General features: G+C 39.6%; 1 long non-coding RNA gene across 1 annotated transcript in view; it reads right to left on the bottom strand.

Annotated features, from left to right (window-relative positions):
• Positions 1-4,844, bottom strand: part of LOC107210998 — an 83,301-nt gene extending 78,457 nt beyond the window's left edge. The window contains exon 1 of the long non-coding RNA XR_004499487.1: positions 4,652-4,844. This is a non-coding gene — a long non-coding RNA (uncharacterized LOC107210998). The remainder of the gene's footprint in view (positions 1-4,651) is intronic.
• Positions 4,845-14,731: the final 9,887 nt, after the last annotated feature.

The raw sequence follows: 14,731 nt of genomic DNA, 5'->3' as shown, positions 1-14,731 counted from the left end.
TCTCCCCAAACCACTGCTGTTTCCCTCTGTGGTACTCCCAGGGGTTGTCAAAAAAAGTATTGAGGTGACAACTTCATGTGATTGACAGCTGTGAATTCCACCTCTCTGCTCTCTCCAGCTCCCCCCTGCACCAGTTTGCAATTTTATCTGACATTTTTCACTTGTGGATTGTTTGTTGCTCCAAACTGTCAAATGTTCAGGCCATATTTGGTGATATTATGGTATAATAAAGGACAACAGAATTGTAGTCCTGGGGAAGGGAGAGTCAAGGACTTCAGTGACTTTTAGGCTGTTGGTTTGTTTTATTTTCACCTGTTCTTTAATGCCCTCTGTGACTAAGTCCTGGGTGATACCAACCAGGAAGAAATTAATATTTAATCCTACTCCAAATTCCTGAATCCTTCTGCTCTGTTAGTTCTGTAGGAGTCTTCATTTGCACTTAGAGCTACAGTTCCAGGGATCAGCACAGGTTCTGCTAAAGCCAATGGAAAAGCTCTGGTTGGCTGCAAGTGGCACTGAAGGAGGGACTCGGACAACTAAACAGGGCAGTCAGTTTAGGGAAGGTTTCATCTATTTACTTATTCCCCCATATACAAAAATCACCTTTCATCTTTGGTTATTTACATTCTCCAAAGCAAGTATTTATGACAGACAGCTGCAAACAAAACCCAAAGGCTTTGGAGCTGAAAAGCAAGCAGCTGTGCTCTGCCACTTCTATTGGCATGGGGATGCATTTTCAGATTCTCAGTCAAGCCTACAAGTGCTGTTCAAGGTTCACACAGGGATAACTGCAGTTTGAGAACTTCCAAAAGGCCAGCACAAACACTGGGGCCTTATCCTTGCTTTCAAGCCAAGGGGGCTATTTGTGTGAACAAATTTAAGCACTGAGTAAGCTTTCACAGGTTTGTGCACTGATATTATAATCACACACATGAGCAGAATTGTTAATTGTCCTCATTCCTTGGCTATTTTAGTAAGAATAATGAAAAGAAAATCATATGCACACTTCAGTATTAGCTTAGTCTCTCTTCTGCTGCCACTGATAGCTCTTTTGACTTAGAAATGGTAGCCAATGTTTGCAGAAAAGGATGGCCACACCATTCTCATTGTTAGTCCTTGAAGAATGCATTACTTCAAAAAAATCCTATCTCTAAGATTTGGGTTTTGCAAAATGTCTCTCTTGGAGAAGTGCCACGAAGCATTTCGTTCTGCCTTTTTTTTTCTTTTAAAGTTAGATTTTCCACCCCTGTTTTAATAGGCTGTTATAGCCTTTAACATGCCATGAAATTAAATGCCTCCATTGGGGATCCATAACTTATCATAACAATAGTATTTCTAGCACTTGTTGGAACTATGAGGAAAGTTGGAAGGTGGTATAATAATAAGTGTAGCATTTTAAAGGACTACAGAATTGTCACTATACATTACTGAGCTCCCCTAGTTAACACCCATGAATTAAAAGCATAAAGAAGTGATAATAGCTGGGTTTCTAAAGAAATGACTGACACTTGGTGAGATTATCTCTTTGCTGGAATTAACCTGGGATCCGCTGGGAGCCATAAACCCCACAAAAACTGTGGAAGCACATTAATTTGATAACTGACCCTGCTTGAAGCAGGAGGTTGGAATAGCTGACCTCCTGAGGTTCCTTCCAACCCAAATTATCCTATGATTCTAATCACTTATACTAATTTTTGCTAGGTACCTGTAATGATCCATATATTAGGTATGTAGCAAGAACAGATCACTTTCTTCTTGCTTGCATAACTTTACAAAATCTCCAATGTAAGATTAATTAAAAATTGAAGGCCATGCTATGCCAGTATAAATGGCCTTTTAAATAAGGGGAACTGATATCTGCACCCCTCTCTGGCACTGAAGAGATGCACATTGTCTAATTTAATAGAGGTGCCAGGAATTTACAGTCTCCAATAAAATTTCTTTCAAGAAAGGAGAGAAGTTCTTCAACCAAGCAACTGCATCTCCTGAAAAAGGAAAACTTCTGTAAGAGTACTCACAGCTTTTCAGTGTCTTGCCTAGAACCAAAACTTAGCTCAGTGTTCAATCCTTCAAGGCTCCAGGAAATAAATGCTCAATGTAGAATCATTTAGGCTGGAAAAAAGCTCCAAGACCATCAAGTCCAACATTTAACCCAGAACTGCCAAGTCCTCCACTAATCCATGTCCCAAGTGCCACATCTACACACCTTTTAAATTCCTCCAGGGATGGTGACTCCACCAGTTCTCCAGGCTGGCTGTTCCAATGCTTGACAACACTCTCATGAGCCACTTCACATCTTTGCCTTGCTGGTTCATTCAGAATCACATCAAACCCTCCTCAAGCTGTGTACACTCCTGTGTTGTTTGCTACTTTGAAAGGTCTTTAAGAACAGGCTGTCACTGACTGTCTTTGAACATCTTTCTAGTTTTCAGCACTTTGGACATTTTGGACTGTTTGTTTTTTTATCACAAGAGAATTTCACAACTCCTTTTGAAGAGTTAGGAAGATACCTACACCTCCTTGAGGAAAGCGAGAGACACATTGCATAAAACATTTTCACAATGACCAGAGTTTGGCAGAGACAAAATCTGCCAAGCTATAATTTAATTTATTAATTTTTATCTCACTTGCAGGAGTGAGATAACTTAAAAAAGCAAAATCATGGACAATGAGTATTTGTTAGATTCTGAGAGGGAACAGAACCATCACATAGAAAACTTCCACTAACATTTAAGTATCCTAAAGAGAACAGGATTTATTTTGACACAAATATCAAAATAAAAGAAAGTAATTGAGAGTAGCCACAAGAGAGGTCAAAATCTTCCTAAAGAGTCTAGGGCAAATCTATTTTTACTAAAGGGAAGCCCAGATGCTGATTAATTAGCACTGCCAAAGACCTATCAACACAACTGGAAAGACAGATTCATTTTCTTGATCTAAATGATAAAGCAAGGTGCAAAGGAGTTTTGCTGTAGTTGTGGAAATTTGGATTAGCATCAGTGATTTAATGTGAGCCTGAATACACAGGGAGTTTGAGACTACACCTCAAAACATGTTAGTTTAGGGTATGGGCACTCCTTCCATTGATGGCTGAAGAGGCAAGAACAGAAAATCACATAAGAAATATTTGCACAGTCAATTTTCACCTCTTGTTTGGTATCACATTTGAGGAACATGCGGAGGGTGGCAAAAAATCACCAATTCCACCACATACAGGCACCACTCCAATATAATGCCTGAAGTTTTCAGGCTGTCTAAGGATCTGCCCATCACCAGGCACAGCTGATGGCTCCACAAAATGATAGCTAGGACTTGTCAGGATGAAAAATAAGTAAGGAGTAATAATGAAATATTAATGTACACCCTGTTTAATTAAACGACAATATCATTTTCTTGCAATCCTTCTCTAACTCTGCTGGAAGAGTACAGTGTTGACATGATAATTTTATAAACTTCCTTCACAGTTCACGTTAAACCATCCTTCATTACCACAGATTGATAATTGGCACTTACAAAGGAAATGAAATGTCTGAAAAATTCATTAAACATGCCAAATATCTGAGGAGACCCAGTGCAATCACAAAGTTATCTAAATCACTGAGTAAGCAGCTAAAGGGCTGCTTTCCCTTATAAATTCTTAAAAAAATTAGGAAAAAGTCATGACTTCCTATTATATTTTTAATGCAATGGAAGTGAAGCAGTCACCTTGAGACAGATTCAAGTCTTCCTTCCATCAGGTGGTTTTGGCAGCAATTTCAATTAAGTCAATAAAGTTACAGTATTTGGCTTTAGATCTTCTCTCCCCTCCTTTCACCTTCCTCCAGGAAATAGAAAAATGAGATAAATGCTTATTTCTGAAGCTATTCCCTTAATAATCCATTACAACAGAGTCTTGTCAGAAAGCCTTATTTGGATATTTCCAAGTGATCTATTTCCACTGTGCTCCTCACAGTCTATGCAGACCCATCCAATAAACTGCAGAGACCCTTCCTTTTAATGTACTTTGGCATTTAAAGTTCCCATGGCTGCTCTATCTGTGCAGTTTAAACTACTTAAAAAAGCAAGGACATTGTTTAATTAAGGAAAGCTGCTAAATATTTGAGCAAAAGAAGTTCTTGAGGATATGCCAAATATCTTGGCCTGTCCCTCAACCCAGGCCAGGTTCAGGAAAAAGTAAGAAGAAACTAATAAGGAGTAAAATTTTCTTTGTCAAAATTACTCTTGCTTGGCTTTTCACTGCTTAATGGAGACGGAAAAACACTTATAAAAATCATACATTTGCTCACTACACAAAATCATAATAATCTTCCAAAGTCATATAAGAGGGAGAGAAGTTAGAGGCAGATGAGCATTGAACTGCCAGCTTCATCACTGAGACCCCGAGAATGGATCATCCCCTGACCACAATTCACTGACATTCTGCACACAAGAGTGGACAAGGTACAAGACAAATTTGCCAACTGTCTGATACTTTTGATACCATTACAATAATTTATTCTAATGAGAAATCTCAGCTACTGAAACTAGTAAATCCATCTACCTTTACATGCAAATGAAATGGCAGAACCAGATCTCTTTCAACTTTAACCTGACTGAAATTTTCAGTTTCTCTTTCTCCAAAATAATAAAAAGAATTCAAGAAATTAATTACCTTATCTACAAAGGAACATTTTTGGAAGCTCACTCGTTTCTTTTGGTTGAAGCTGGATGCTTGGTGTATCAAACACTTTGGTGATGAATCAGAATTTCTGCTGTCTCTTCCATGCTCCACATCTCAGAAGCTTCATATTTTTGACAAGTTGTGAGACTTTTAGCATAATTGACTTTAAAACGGCATTCTGCTCTCTGTAAACAAAAAAGAAAAAAAAAAGTTTACATTTTCTAATGCAGTTAATTATTTTCCCAAACTGTTTAATTTATCTAATGAAGCAGAGAAGGACAAACCATTACTAATACACATTATAGGATGAAAGTTTGATTGAGTTATTTGAGACTATAGAAATAGACTTCTGAAAGTATAGGTGAAAGGAAGACCAGTATGGTAGATGCAGACAACAAAAAAATTCTGCCATGATTGTCTTTCCCTCTAATTAACCATCAGCTCTTCTCATTGATAATGAGGAATGTGAGGTACAAAACACATCCCTCAGGAGCTGGCTGAACTTCTGCAGATTTTTGAAAGTTCTATAAAAGGCTTTGTTAGCCCAGGCCTCAAGGTTTATGGGACAATAATCACAAGGCTTTGCTGAGAGCTGTAGTGCAGGGATGTGTTCTGGGGTCTGAAAAGCCTCAGCATGACCCTCGTGAGTGGCAGCAGCTCTCACAGCATCCATTTCTTCACAGGACCAGGACAAACTCCTGGGAAACAGGCAGTGAAAGTGGCAGCTCCACACAATACCCATGCAAGGCAGTGTGAATTTATATTTTAAGGTGTTCTAGGATCTTGTAAAACCACAGAATAAATTATTTCCATATTTCAGCTCTGACCTTACCGTAAAACTTTTGCTCTATGAATAATCCCATTTCATTACTGCAAGGTTGCATTTCTGAAGGTTGGTTGTAAATTATATCTATAAATAATTTTGCAAGTTACTGTTTGCAAGTTGCTTGTAACTTTTATCTTTAGGAAGGCCTGTCCTTAGGCCACCTCAACTCTGGTTCTTCACTTTTGCTATTAAGCTGAAAATCCAGAAGATATAGTGATGGCTACTTGAATTTGTTCCCATGCTGTGAGTTACCATTTAAATTTCTTCCCTAATGACAACAGAACTTGCCCAGACAATCTGAGCCATTAAGCTACTGCTCTGGACATCATATTTTTACTTCAGCCTTTCTTTTCTCATGGTGTGTTCTCTGACCATCAAGGACTCAAAGGAAAAGGAAAGCTGGGGGTAGGTCAGATAAGTGGATTCTAATTTTTTGTCACCCCATAAAAAAGATCTAATCAGCTCCTTTGTGACTTGCCCAAATTCCATGGAAATCAATGTAAAGACTCACATTGATTTGACAGAGTATCTTTGCCAGGTCTTTAATGTTTCTAAAGCAAAATTTAATAGGATGCCTAATTAAAGACTTAATTAATGCCTGGATGATGTTTTCTGAAAAAGAACTGAAATTAATCCTCATGGTATTCACAATTCTCCACACCAGCCTACTGATTCTATGCTGATTAAAATCTCCTGAATGTATTATATATTTAGAATTACAGAAATCAATAACTTAAAAAAAAAACCAAACAAAAACAGAGCTTATTCATTTAAAGAGGAGAAAGGATTCACCTCCTTTCTCTGCCATGTAGGTACTAAGAGCTTACTATAACCACTAAAGCCCAGAGAAATGTATGTTTTTATTTACAAAAGGTTGAATGCTATCAAAGATGCAGAGATCTCTTTTTTTCCTTATTAATTTTTTTTTTTACCCTTGTAATAAAGCTGATTTTTTTTTTCTTGCTTTAGCCTGAAACAAAATAGCTGATTCTCAGGTGGAAAAATAATTAGTAACATGGGAAGCTGAATGAATTTTGAGATACTGAGGAAAATGTAGTTTGAACTGTCAGGTTTATTCACTTACCCACAGGAACTACAAAGCAGCAAAGAAATAAAACTCTCTTAGAACTTAAAGCTTTCATCGACCTATTCCCTCTGGCTGATTTTTTTTCCCAAAACTCTCTTTTCCCAGTGGTTCCTATTAGAAACACAAATAGTTTGCCTCTCTGCATAGTGACAAATGTCATACTTACTTCTTTTAAAAATACTATTAAATTATACTTCTTTTAAAAATACTATTAAATTATTATTACCTTTAAATGTGAGCACAGAACAGCTATGCAACCTCAAATACACTTCACAGGAGCACTTGCACTGCTGGCTTGTCAAAGGAAATGGGAGATATCAGTGGCTGAGGTATCACTGTTTATTAGGCTGAAGGGAGTTGTCCTCTGTTTGGCACCCCTAAACACAGGTGTAGGGGCTGCCAAAAACAGCAGGAAAAGATCTTTGTATGGATTGGCACAGAGGATCCTTGCAGCCTCTCCCATACCCTACTGTGAAAAATTAATGGGTAGAAATTGATTCTTGGCACCACAATTACAAAAGAATAAGGTCAGCACCCAGTGCCTCAGCAGACCACTGGGTCTTTTGTTGTTTGTGATGTTTTGTACCTTTTGTTCATGGTTTGGGGTTTTTTTTGTACCCTCTTCAAAGTCAAGAGCCCCAGATGTATCAATGACAGGGCTCAGATGGGGAAAGATGGAGCCCCATGCCTGGTCTGAGATATCAGTTGTCATAGGGATGTCAGGAACTTGTTAGGAAAACTTGAGAGACTGGAAGGCCACAATGGATGGCTACAAACTCCTTTGTGAACACAGGAAGGGAAGAAGAAGTGCTGAAGTTGCATATGTAACAGAAAAATCCAAATGCACGAAGGTGAGCTGAGACCACAAGGGGTCAATTGAGTCCCTTGGTCAGGATTACTGGGGTCATCACCGAGGGGGAGTTTAGGTTTGGTGTCTGTTTCTGACCCCCTAATCAGGATGGTGAGGCTGAGGAAACCTTTTTTTGGCTGCTGAAGGGACTCTTTGGACCCCCAGAACCTGTTCCTCAGGGGTGACTTCAATTGCCCAGGCACTTGTGAGAGCAGCAGGGCCCAGCAGGAGCAGCTCCAGCTGTGGGCTCTGACACACCCTCTCTCCCTGTTTGGTGATGGCAGTGATGGGGATCATCCCTCTCAAAGTGTCTGCTCCTTCGCTCTGTTGCCTGCAGTCTCACCAGATTTCCAGATTTGAGCCTGAGTTTCCCATCCCAGCAGCAGTGGTGCAGTGCTCCCTCTGCCAGCAGCCTCTGGCCACCTGCCACAGGGCGTTTGCACCCCGCTGCTGTGTCCTTGGAGCTCATGCCCCAACAAGAACAGGTTATGCTGCTCTCTCTCAAGGGCTGCCTCTGCTCTGCCACGTTTTGTTCCCCTCAGCTGACCTGCACTGTTCCTAAGGCACTGCCTGCATCCAGCCCTTTCAGGGAACACAGAGACAGCCCGCACGAGGAGCTGCAGGATCTTCTTCACAAAGACAGCAAACTGCACCAGATTCCTTGGGACAGCCACTAACCTGTAAACTTTGGATTTATCCTTAAAGGGAAGGAAATTGCTGCAAGCCAGGACACACTGAGAAGCTCAGGAGATTCTCCAGATCAAAGTATTTGTGCTTTATTTTGTAACAACCCCTCTCTTACGCTCCCCCCCGAAGAATTTAAGTGCCCCAGTTCCTTGTTAAGGCCTGCCCAGTAAAGCACCAATTTCTTTGTGCATTTGCACTTGTGGCTTGTATCTGAGCCCCTCTCTTCCTTCACTCCAGCCTGCTTTTCCCAGGGGATGGAAGTGGCTCTGAGTGCACCTTCCACTGCACTGTGAACCCACAAGGCTCCTGCCACACTGGGTGTGGAGGCTCTGAGCTGTGCCAGCCTAAAACAGGAGACTAGCAGGCCACACAAGGCAGAACTGTATTTGTTATTTTCTCTTACAAATCAGTATTTTGTTAGCATTATTGCTTGTGTCAATCCTATTTAGGAATTCCCATTCATATACGTGCTTTTCATTAAACACTAAGGTCATGGTCCTTCAAGAAGAGAAAGTGAAAATGCTGTGCATTAGAAAGAAAAATGGGGTGATTTCACTTGCTAAAATCTCTCCTCCCTCAGCCAAAGATATTAAAAGCACATGAAGCAGTGCTAGCTATAACCTTCCACGGGAAGATGCTGTTTGTGTAGAACATTAGTAAACAGGGAAATGTCTGCACAGATGTGAAAAGTCTTCATCTTCACTGCCCAGCTGCTGAGAAGTAAAGAAATTGAAAGCAACAAGCTCCAAAAAGTGGAAGACTACGGGAAGGACGAGAAGGAAATTTGTCACAGGGAGATTGAAGATAGTATTCCTACCAAAAAAAATGTTGTGAAAGTAAAGACAGAGAGATCCAGGTCCTGGCAGATAGCAGAACAGTTAAAGGAAAGTCATGAGGGAACTCCTCAGCACCATGATGAGCATCAATCCTTTCCATGGCACCATGAAAAGTGGAAAGTGTAAATGACATTCCCTAATTACTTCTATACCAAAAGACATTGTTAGAGGGTGAAGAGGGCATGGAAAGCATCAAGGCAAACCAGCAGAGATCCAGAGTGCAAACTCCAAACTGGGCATGGAGGAGAAAGGGGAGAAACACCTTTAAGAACAACTTGTTCAAAAGCTATTAAAACAGCCGATCACTGTCAAATTGTGTAGAGGAGGAAATATGCCCTGGAGGGAGTGCAAACCAGAAGATTGACTTCTTCAAATTCACAGCTGTGGTGGAGCAATCAAACAGTCCGATGGCAGCTTTCCCCTCAGAGGCAAGACAACCTGGGGCCATACGACCTCAACCTTTGGTACTCACAAGGAAAATTTAATGAGAGACTTGCTATAGAATCTGGTGTCTAGAAGTGACAAATTGCAAGCTTTGCTGACCCCTCGTGAAGGCAAAATTTCAAACTTTCATCAGCAAAACTGAGCAACTGAGACGAGCTTGGAAAGTGAGACATGCAAGGAAAGGAAAACTGACTCTAACCAGAAACAGGTTGAAAAGCAGCTTAATTCCATATTCTTGCTAGCTAAAACAGAGATGGCAATGGAGGAATACAAAATATACCATAAGAGCATCAACACATGGCTGAGACACCATCACTGGCTGGGAAAATCAATTTGTTCCCCCCCAAACCAACACTGCTTGAGAAGAGGTGATCTGGTGATTTAATCATTGCTAAATTCAGGTGGAACCAGGAGGGACACAAATGGTCGCAATCACAAGAAAATAAATTAGATTAAACTCTCCCAAGCTGTCACAGCTTCCATAAAAGCTTACTTTGGATTTTGGCTACAGGATAAAGCACAGGCACAGCACAAAACAGAGGGCTTATCTTTAAGAGCTTGCATTTTTGTAATTGCCAGAATGTTAACTGTAGGAGATTGCAGCACTGAAAACAAGTCAGTTAATGTTTCCAAGTGCCAGAGATTTTACCCAGATTTCTGACACCATATCTCATGCAGTTAATAAGTTTCATGCTGATTATTAAACTGAACAATACAGAATATCATGCTGTTGGCAAAAATCCCCATTATCATTAATAAGATTAGAAGTTTGCCTCTAAAAAGGAAGAAACAGCTCTAAGCAATTGATCTGTGACTCCAGAAGACTAATAATGTGAAAAAGAAAGTGATTTGTCCCATCAGCCTCTGTTCTAGCTCCTATTCTAGCAACAAAAGAACATTTCTGACAATTAAAAATCTCTACAGACGGAGCAAATGTTAACTTTTAGAAGTTTTTTTGCTAGATCAGAGCATGATATCTGAAACTCTGTCCCTTACAGCCATCATCATTGACAGCTTCAGAACAGAAAGCAACAGAGAGTCAAACCCAGTGATTTGGAGGTTTCTGCTGGAGGCAGAGCTTTTCTAAACAAGCTGGATATGTGTGTGCCAAGAACCGAGCCTCTCTGGAATGTCAAGCGAGGTACCTGAAGGCAGAGACACCCAAAGTCGCTAGCAAAGCTTAAAAAGCATAGGCATAATTCCCAACATCCACACAATCTCTCTCTCTCTCTCTCAAAAAAGCCCACACTGGCAAATTGAGAATAAATCACTCCTCACAGAAAGTCTTAAATGACAGGATTTGGCTGCAGTGCCTACAATTCTTCACTGAAATGTTACATCATGTCACTTTTTATTGTCCTGTGTGCATGCAAATGTGTACAAGATTAATGCTGCTGCTGCAGATGAGGAGATGAACAACTGCTCCTCCTAAGCTTGAATCCTTTAAAAAAATCATTGATATAATGAAATCTAATTAAGAACAAGCTTAGTGTCCTTTTTTTTTATTTTAAGAAAAGGATGACGAAGAAGAACTCAGACAAATCGTGTGCCAAAAAAAAAAAATAAACAGCTAGAAAAATAACCCCTTTTCAGTGTCATCATAGCAACAAAGTTTAAGAAAGGAAAACATATCGGTAGCAGAATGTTTTAAAAGATCTGACAATAAAATCCAGAAACAAAAACCTAGAGGAAAAGCAGATTTAAAGGTTCTGAGTACACTCTGAAACTGAGACCAACCAAATGGAGGGTTAACAATCAATACTCTTTAGGCGTGTTAAAGCTTCACCTTCTAGCTATAAAAAAATCCAATGGTGGCTCCTATATTTGTATGTGGAATTTTGACAGCAGAGCAGATATATCTTCATCAGCACTTTGTGTCTGCCTGCCCCCTCACTTCAGTTCTTATTGTCATTTTGCAATATATTAATGATCCAAATCATCGAGTGATTCCAGCTAGGCTGCAAGAGGTTCTCTGAAGTAGGCAGCACTCCTTATAATGATAGATTGCAGGAATAATGGCCTCTTTACCGAAAGCAAAACATCAGAAAACTGCCTTAAAAATGGCAGAAGAGGAGGGAATGAAGATAGCAAGTGCTTCATTAGCAAAAATGGAATCCACTGTTTTAGAGGGCAGCATCATTTTATACTCGTTTCTGCAAGACTTACCTTGTATTAATGATCATGCAGGCATTAAACATCAGACCCCTAGCAAGGTAAAGTGTTAAGAAAAGATTATTAAGGAAGAAATGGATTTAAATGATCTTAAAACTTAACTCTCAAGAGCTTTTCTGCACGCCAGAAAAAAATGCAGTGTTTCTCTTTCATTGTAACTCCTAAACACAAACTTATTAAATTTTTTAATTTTTTATTTTAAATTATTAAAATAAATTTAATAACTTAATTCTAGGGACTTTGGAGACAAGAGAAAATCATACAGGTACTGAAGGGATTTCTTGAGCATGACCTGGACTGGAGGAACTGCCTGTCTGTTTGAGGCTGTCAATGGAAAAAGTCCACTGGTTTGGCACACCTTAAACAGTCTGAAGCTTGAAGTGTTAAATAAAAATAGCATCATTCATAGGTCAATTAAAACAAACAGTGCTTTTCTCCCTTCCTCTCCCATTTCTCTCCCTTTTATTTCATTGGATTTGCTGCAGAACTGCCCAAATCTCATCCCTTTCAACTGCCCTGAAAAGCTCTTTAATTGCTTTCTGCTACTGCAATTAGTAGATGCAACATTGTGGCCATTATTATATTTCCAGGTGCTCTACAGATTTTCTGACAATAAACTGGACTGATGAAAACCATGAATGCACAAACAATCTGTAAAGTTTAATGCTTCCATTCATTAGGCTACCCGAGTAAGAAAAATAGCATTAATATGGATAAGTCCTTCAACTTCCCCCATTAATAGCTGGTCTTAATTCACAGGTGCCTTTTTAATCTCTCCTGAATTCCTCTAGAACCTAATGAATACGTGAAATAATAACATCAATTCAGAATTTAATCCTGATTCTAGTCTGTCTTAAATTAGACCTCAGTCATTAAGAGATTACAGGATAGTGAATGATAGTTAATCAATGTGTTTAATTTGGCCCCATTATTTATTTGATACAGTTTCTCACACAGTGACTATAAATCTTTTTCCCCCCAAGCCTGGCCACCAGAAGTAATCCCAAAATACTGAGCAAAAAAATATTAGATTTGATGATCCTCTTAAGTGCAGGTTAAACTATAATTAATCTCTCTGCGTGTGCTCAGACCTTTCAGACCAATGCATATATGCACATATGTAATTCATACATAGCAAACACTTCAGGTAAGATTTATTGTGCTTTATTTTTTGTCTCTGTTAACTCTTAGCCCTATCAGTCAAGATTTCCCAGCACTTACCACAGCATTAGCCCTAAGCATCAGGAAATCACATTTCTTGGTGCCAAGGGTTTAAAAAGATTCTAATTCAGCTATTAAACTGGAGGCAGCGTGTGCCAGCCCCACAGCGCATTCACCCATTAATTCTGTCCCCTGGAAAAAATGACTACCTCTTGCACCAGGCTGATAAAATGAGGAAACACGCTGATTATGTCTGTGGCAGCTATTCTTGACCCAACCAACAGTGACAGTCATCAAACCGCAGCACCTAGAGCGCTGCAAGCTGTGTGAGCTAACCCAAGACATCATTAATTCGAAACACCAGAGCTCTCGTCCAGATACTGGAGTTCAGAGAAGCTTAAAAACAAATCCCTTTGGTGGGTGGAAATTCTATGTGCTGCTCATAATCACTTTGCTGACAGCATTTGGAAGCTATTTCTCTAGCTGGACAGGTCAAACACGAGAAGCAAAGTGCCAGTGTCTTTCACTGGATTGCTCAAAATTGGACCTCAGATTCAATTAATAATGTTAGATGGACAGAGATCAAATGGATTGAGAGACTTGCTGGTTTTTGAGGGCTTTTTTTTTTATCACTTTTGGCAGGACAGGATGGAGGAAACAAAGCAGCTGTGAATGCTGTAGACTGGGTGATTTGTCCAGCCAGGATCTGAAACTCTACACGTGCTCAGTACAGGAAAAATATAGGGGGAAAAGCAACACAGTATTAAAAGAGCCCTTGCAACCTAATCCTATCCAGGCTTTGGGAAGACACTAACTATTCACAGTGGTCTTGGGACCTGAATTTCTTGGAAGTTAATGCATGAGATAGGATCAAGGAGATGTCCCAAAAATCCCAAGGGATTTTTGTAGATTAAGCTTCCATTGTAGGTTAATGAAGGACATGTAGCTTAAGACAGGAGATCTCTGTATAGCCCTCCCAGAAGCCAAGAGTATTTTGGGAACAAAATGTGTCTTTTTGTTAAGTGCTACCCTAAAATTTCTCATTTGTACCTCTCTGCTCATCTGTGGAAAAAGAATCCCCAGGCAGACACACATGCATTTCTCCATGGAGGTGAGTATCCAAATGATATCTCAGAAAATATTTAGGTTATGGACAAAATACCACATACGAAACACCATGGAAGTGCACTACACAGTCTTCCAGTTTGTGTTTCTACAGACAAATGTGCTAAAAGCCAGTGGCAGAGTCCTGCAGAGAGGAAAACCACAAAATGTTCATGAGTAATTTCACATCTTCATCTTTCCTTTCAGGCATAAAGAAAGTAACCAGAACTTCAATAGAGCTCAGGATATTTAGACAGACTTGTAATAAATACGAGCTAAACAGCTCTAAGCTCCCACAGTAATGTTCCAGTCCATCCAGGGCCCACTGGGTACCCCACCAGTTTCATCTCTGACTTTTTATTTCAATAAATACTTTCTGAACTCCTTCAAAAATATGTCTGATTGGAATGGAAATAGAATCTACAATTCAATACAGAAACATCTTAGACTGACAAATGGCTTGAATTTGTAATAATTCAATTGTTCTCCTTTAACCAAAATTTTGGGGTGCTGCTTTCCAGTAGCAACTATTTTAATTTTGGAAAGTCTTGAAATCCTATTCAGATTTTTGTTGATTTTTCAAAATGGAAGAACTTGTGTTGCCTTAGCAATATAATTTCATGCTGTGTTATTGTCACAATCTCTGCATTCTTATTTATTTGCCTACAGCAGCAGAGCTAAGAAAGTTTTGCTTGCTCATTCTCCTTTTAAGAAATTTTACTAGTTAATAAATAAGGCTTAGCCTTGTTGCAGGGGTCCATCCCTCAATAGTTACTATTCTCTTTCTGACTCAAAGACCAGCTGCAATGAAAACAATGCCCTCTCGTTCCTCCCAGCACTTAAAAAGGTTTATAGATCTCCAGCCTCCTACAACTCAGCAGAAAACTGCTCGCACTTGACAGTC

This window comes from Parus major, chromosome 14, assembly GCF_001522545.3.
Source record: "Parus major isolate Abel chromosome 14, Parus_major1.1, whole genome shotgun sequence".
Classification (NCBI taxonomy): domain Eukaryota; kingdom Metazoa; phylum Chordata; class Aves; order Passeriformes; family Paridae; genus Parus; species Parus major.
Note: the sequence above shows the minus strand (reverse complement) of the source record. Positions and strands in the feature narration are given on the sequence as shown.